This window comes from Mytilus edulis, chromosome 9 (genome assembly GCF_963676685.1).
Source record: "Mytilus edulis chromosome 9, xbMytEdul2.2, whole genome shotgun sequence".
NCBI lineage: Eukaryota > Metazoa > Mollusca > Bivalvia > Mytilida > Mytilidae > Mytilus > Mytilus edulis.
In genome coordinates, this window is record NC_092352.1 from 1,687,065 (window position 1) to 1,694,226 (window position 7,162).

Below are 7,162 nucleotides of genomic sequence, written 5' to 3' on the forward strand. Positions count from 1 at the left end.
TCATTGGCAATCATTACAACATCTGCTTATATCTATAAATTTATGAGATTTCATTCATTTTTTAATTTCAGCTAAGAAAAAACAGGAAATGCTGATTGCCAATGAGACAACCTGCATACATAACTGTAATTAGAAAATGAATGAAAACTCATTAATTTATAGATATAAGAAATTTTGGGTGTAAAATAATGTGAAAATTTTTAAATATTGAATTTTAATTATTTTTCACTAATTTATCATACTTTCTTTATTCTACAAATCGTTGCTAGGCTAAAACATTAGAAAACGAATCAAAATCACACATTTATTAATGATGTTTTACAGGACAGGCAGCAATTTTGAGTTTGACTCACAGTATAGGTACCTATCTATTGTTGAAGACTATAATAGAGATTTTTATGTGTCTTTGGTTTTTCTATGTTGTTGGGTTGTTGTCTCATTAATGTATATTCACATCTTGAAATTTCATATTTTGTGAAGATTTCCTCCAAAAAATGTAATATTGATTATTTCTCTTTTTGCAGGACACAGTACAGAGAATAAATAATTCAAACATTGACTGGATTATCTCCCTTAGTTTAAAGATCAGCCATACCATGGAAGCCATATGTATGTTTGTAAACACAGAAAAGTGTGTCACCAGACACAAGCATGGATATTGATTTCAAATCGATTGTTTTAACACAATATTTTGTCTTTATGTGATACTTGTGACTTATTTCTTGGAGATACAGACATTTGTTAATGATATCATGTACAGTTCTACAAAGTTCTGAGTGATTAAGGAAGTTTTGTGTATCTGCTGTAAGGATTGTTTATGTTATTAATTCTAGTATGATTGAGTTTCCAAGTGAATCATTATGTTTATCATTTCATTGTTCTCAAAAGTTACTTAGCAAAAATCATTTTAACTTTATAATATTTTGTTTGTATCTATGTTGCTATTATGTAAAGTTTAAAGTATACAAACTACAAAATGTTATATTTTAACTTAATCATCTTTTGACCAGGAATTATTGGAAAACTCCCCTGTAATATCTTTTTAATCATGCCAATGACTGTTTCAAAACAGAGGTTAATTGTTTTGATGAAAATGTACTGGCCCAAAAACAATAAATGCAAATTGAAAAAAAAAACACCTGCGTTTTTTCAATTATATTTTTAATGTGTAGATAGTGTACTGCTTTTGGGCCAAATTATTAGAATCATAGAAAAGTTTACAAGCTCTAAATGAAAATATGGACAATTTATGTGAAGGGTTTTATAATTCAGATTTACAGCTTCAAACATAATAATTTGTTACCTTTTTCAACTTGACCAAATCCCTACTTTACCTTAAAATTTGTGACCCACATTTTTGAGATTGCATTCAATTTCATCTCCCTAGCTATTATTTAATGTATTAAATATACATTTAAATAAATAAAATTGTGTCCCCAGACCTGTTTTCCTGTCAGTCAATCTCATTAAACCAGTAGACCTTTCTGAAAATTTAAAAATTGAAATACAGTTACTTCCTTGTAACAGTTTTTAGCCTCCCACAGTGTTCAATAGTTTCTAAATGTGCAAGTCCATTGTCATTTCACAGAATATACTTATGCAACCACTTTTTCGTCATTTCGTAAATGACATTCAGTGAAATATCTTGATCGAAGGAACAAAAATCAGATAGAGAACCTAGAAATATATGGCTTTGAATAAATCACATTTTGGGTGGGTTGAACTGAACACTTTTTATGGACACTTAAAATGCAGAGAATTGAGAAATCCAGAATAATTCAAATAGGAGGAAAACTTCTACTTTGAGTGTTGTTTGAAGATCAGCATCTGTCTGCCATTAGGGTAATAAGTAAGTCCCAAAATCTGCTAAAACAATCATATCTCATGGGGTAACCATATCCACCTTTTGGGATATATCCCTGCATCAACCCAACATTAGTACCCCATGAATAATTTTAAATCCATTATAGACAAAGAGGATTAGAAGATCTGGTTTACAATTACATCATTTCATATCATGGTCATGCTAAAAAGTTTTTAATTGTTAAATGTTTGATAAGATAGTATTAGGTTGAATGTTTTAGAATGAGTGCAGGAATTGATTAGAAATGGTTAAATTTTCATTAGGATTTACACTAATTTTGAGGGTCAGTTGTGGGTGAAAAGTAGCATTTCTTACCATCAAAATGTGTGGTTGTTTTTAAAACTTTCAAAATTTTATGAAAAACTATATATGTACATATTGTGTAGTGTTTACATAGAGCTTATGTATAAATTAAGATATAAAATAAAACACAAATTTAAACAAAAAAGTTTGTTATAATTATGAAGAAGAGTTATTATGAATAGAGAAATAATTTAATCATGTAATTGTAAAATATGAAAAGGCTTCAAAAAAAGTTAATTTTATAAAATAATGAACAAATTTACAATCTCGTCTCTATGCAGTTTAGAAATGTCATCTCTTTGTAATTTCACTTTCATGTCATGTGCATGTTTTAACATGAGGTCATTTTAACTAATTGTGCAGTTTTCCCTCAAATTAAAAAGGTTTTAGAGGTCTAAAGCAAATATCATAGAGAAATTCAAAGATATAATTACTGCTAACTACGCAGGCTAATGTGTAAAGAACATTTAAGGATGTTTTTAGAAAGATTTGTGATGCTGTGTGATCCTTAATCTAAAAACTGACCATATTGTACCTTCTTGATATGTACATATGAAAAGTTGGCACTGCTAGCTACTAGCCCCAAGCCCACGACTATCAAAATGTAATCAGACTAGTAAGTTTTTGCAAAAAATAATAAAGATGCATAAAAAATGTTGGAATGGTGATCGGATTAAGCACTGAACACCTATAGAATGAAAACTGTGCTTTCCTTCATTTTAACTTTTCCTTGCCCAATGTCTTTGTCAGCTTTAGTTATCATTTGGCACACATTATCTTAAGTTATCATTTGGCACACATTATCTTAAGTTATCATTTGGCACATATTATCAATTGCCCATTGGTTGCCAGTAAACTTCTTATATAGTTTTCCTTTTAAAAACTTCTTAACCACTTTTCAACAAAATGAACAGAAATTGTATATGGGCCCCTTTTTTCCTCATTTTCTCAGTTTTAAACTACTTATTCATTGCTTTGAAATTTATCTTAAGAGTTCAATTTCAAAGAATTTTAAAAAAAAATTATTTATCCTAACTTTCCAATTGTGTTTGTCAAACACAGCAAAAAAGTAATGAAAAAGAAATTTTAGGCTTGTTTTCAAATTTGTTACCAAAAAGTTTTTTTTGTTTTTTTTGTCAACAATACAACAGATCAAATAGGTTCTTGTTGTTGAGCAAATGTGAGATGACATTCACAATAATGAAATAAAAAAATAAATGTTATTTTTGTCAAATTTTTATCAGTTGTCATATTTTAGTCAGTTTTGCCCTTCAAAATTCAGGAAGTTACAATAACAATTTGACAACTGTAAAATTATAAAACTATGAGCCTTTACCTTTATTAATTACATCATGTATAAAGATTTTGTTAAACTTCAAAATCTCTTTTTTTATGCCCCCGCTGTAGCAGAGGGTGCATTAAGTTTTACCCTTGTCCGTCTGTTCATCTGTATGTCCTAAAATTGGTTTCTGTTCTCTAACTTTAGTTTGCCTCAACCAAATGTTATGAAACTTATACACAGTGCTAAATACCACAAAACACAAATCGAGTTTGAATTTTGGTTGTGTTACTTTATAGTTCTAGAGTTATGCCCCTTTACAATGGAAATATTCCGGAATTTTTTTTTCCAAACTCTAACTCTAGTTTGCCTCAACCAAATGCTTTGAAACTTATGCACAATACTAATTACCACAAAACACAGATCAAGTGTGAATTTTGGTGGCATCACTTTAACAGTTCTAGAGTTATGCCCCTTTACAAATGGAAATATTCCTGAATTTTTTGTTTTAAAACTAACTTCAGTTTGCTTCAACCAAATGTTATGAAACTTATACAATGCTTATAACCTCATTATACAGATCAAGTTTGATTTTTGGTGGTGTCACTTTGAATGTTCTAGAGTTATACCCCTTTACAAAAGGAAAAATTGCTGAATTATTCGTTTCTGTTCTCTAACTTAAGTTTGCCTAAACCAAATTTTAATGAAACTTTTACACACTTCTTATTGCAAATATCAAATAACAAATTTGGGTAGTGTCACTTTTACTTTTAGTCAGTTTTGTCCAATTATAACTTATATGATATGCAAGCGGGGGAATCATTTGTATCTCATGGACACTTTCCGTATTTGTTTAAGCTAAATATGTGCTTTTTGATAAAATTCCTTGTCCGTTTGATACAACCGTATTATCATTGCTAGATAAGGATCAATATATACTACTCTTCCTTTGTTTTCTGTTCTTTGGTCAGGTTGATGTCTTTTTGACACATTTCCCATTTCCACGCTCAATTATATCATTTATATATATGTTAATTGTGTCCAAAGAATTGGTTATCATGCATGCAGCTAGTGCATCTAATCAAATCCCATTATTTCATAATCCTCAGGCTTGAAAAAAAGAAATAACACATTTTAAGCTTGCTTACAGGTAATACCAATGATTATTTTTTGTAACCTGGTAAATATTAGATCTAGTATATGTGTACTGAGAAGTTCTGGTACATAAGCACTAAGTAATTGAAAGATGAAATAACCTTTTGATTGTTAAAGCTATTATCTTGTACAAGAATAAAGGGAGATTTTGTGGTGTATATCAATGAGACAACAATCAAGTTACACAAAGTAAAAAAATTAATAAAGGGCAACATTCAGTCTTCAACAAAAGTCTTGTATGACTTAACATAAAATATCAATGAGTTGTCATAAAAACCTTATTTTCTGGATATTAAAAATATTACGATTTGTTTAAAACAACCACTGACTTGTAACAGTTTGTCAAGCTCTAAGTTTCACTAATTGACTTGAAAAAAAGTGTCTTAAAAGAGTAGTTGTAGTTCGGTGATGCATTGAACAAGAAGTTATACAACATTGTAGGATTGTCTACTGGTTAATTTCTGATGTCAATTATTGAGTAGTTGTATAATCAAATGGATAGTGTTTTTATTGTCTGAATTTCATTATTTAAAAATCAATTGGAAATACCTGAAAAATCAATGGTTTTAAGGAATGTTTGACTTTCCATCAAGTTATGGAAATCTGTTTAAGAGATGTGGGGTAGACAACATAATTTGCATAGTATATATTATCACAAACCAGTTAATTAGTTAAGTGGAATTTGCTAAGGGATTACCAGTACATGTATACACTTTAATGCAAGTCATACATTATAAAAGTTTAAACTGCTCTTCATACACAATTTGAAGAACAAGTTATCAGTGAAAAATATAAACCTTGAACCACCAAAATCAATTAACTAGTTTAAAAAAGCAGTGGCGGATCCAGGGGGGGTTCCAGGGGTTGGAACCGCCCCCTCTCTTTTGGACCACCAATGCATTTGAATGGGATAGGAACAAATCAACACAAACATAATCTGAAGGTCAACATTCAAGGTCACAATATACAAATGTCTTTACAATTTGTCAAACTCTTAATAGCTTGGTCTGGTAGAATTAGTCATCCCATTTGCAATCATTGTAACCACATAATCCACATGACCTTATTTTTACATACAGTGTTCTTTTTCATAATGTTATTGTCATACAAGTGAGAGGTTTTGCTAGCTTTAAAACCAGGTTAAATCTACCATTTTCTTCATAAGAACATCCTGTACCAAGTCAGGAATATGACAGTTGTTTTGATGTGTTTGAGCTTTTGATTTTCCAGGGACTTTCCATTTTGAATTTTCCTCGGAGTTCAGTATTTTTGTGATTTCACTTAATGCTACTCTTTGATCATTACTGTCAAACTTTTTCTTTATTTGGTTATGGTTTTGCAGTAGAAGCAAGCATAGGAATAAAAATAAGACCTCTTAAAAAATTTATCAACTGGTCCCACTTAATACATCACACACATTGCATGTAGATTGATGATTCTGTATTTTTAAAGTATTAAAATCTTGTCATATGTGTTTACATTGATGTTTATAATACTTTATGATAAATAGTTTTTTGACAAGTTAATTTGATTTTAAGTTTTTCTCACTGTCTGGCCTTGTTTGTCACAGACATGACTGCACAATATTGAAATGTTAAAGTTATTGTGTACACTTGGTGGTCAGCTTTAAAAAGCCTGTTTGTTCTCCGTAAATCAGTGGGAGTGAACCTTCCCAGGTGCACACACAGTATTAAGTTAAACCACTTATTTGGTCAAAAGTGTATTAAACAGTAATCCTCTTGATTTAAACCTTATAATCTTAATATTAAATATAATTAACCCAGTATTGTAAAGCTCAGGTCATGTGTAAGGACTGTATGCTCTAGGAGTTATTGTTGACTCCACATTATTTCAGTTTTATTGTTCGAAATTGTAATTATATATATATAATTTAAGAAAAGGGAAATATATTTTTATTTTGGTGTTAGTAGAACATTCACAAGATTATTATTATAAATCTGAAAAAAAATATTCTTTTGTTTATCACATCTGGCCGAATCTTACCAAATTGATTTAAAAAAGATGAATAAATTATTAGCTGCTACTGTTGGACTTTATATTTTTGACTTTATGTATGTAACTACTATGCATAGATCAAAAGTAAAAAACACATGCTCCTTATGACATCCACCCTATCTGGATGAGTACAACTAGTAGATATGGTGCTGCCAACCATTTCAGTACATCTGAGTTCACCTTTTGATTTTCGTTATGTTCCTGCTGCTCAATTTTTAAGTAGAATGCTGTGGAGACTTATCTGTCTTCTTTCTTAAAAGGCCATGATCTTACTTTCATAGTTGTATTTCATTGTTCCCTCGTTATCTTTTTTCTCTTTGTTTTAACATTTGCTAGAAGGCAATACAAAATAAATCTTTTTTCCCCTCCAATTCTTTAATATTACATATAATTATAATTAAAGTAAAACAATGAAACAAAATAAACTTGAAATGTCTTGAATGACAATGTTATTAGATTCAATAAAACCAAGTAGTTTTTGGTCATTTATCTACATATATTAGTTAGAGCAAGATGCATTATTGTCCAGATAAAATCCTCAATCT

General features: G+C 29.8%; 1 protein-coding gene across 1 annotated transcript in view; it reads left to right on the plus strand.

Annotated features, from left to right (window-relative positions):
* The window catches only part of LOC139487459 (WW domain-binding protein 11-like), a 29,351-nt gene extending 27,039 nt beyond the window's left edge, over positions 1-2,312 (plus strand). The window contains exon 15 of the mRNA XM_071272264.1: positions 525-2,312. The gene's annotated coding sequence lies outside the window, so the exon portion shown is untranslated. The remainder of the gene's footprint in view (positions 1-524) is intronic.
* Positions 2,313-7,162: the final 4,850 nt, after the last annotated feature.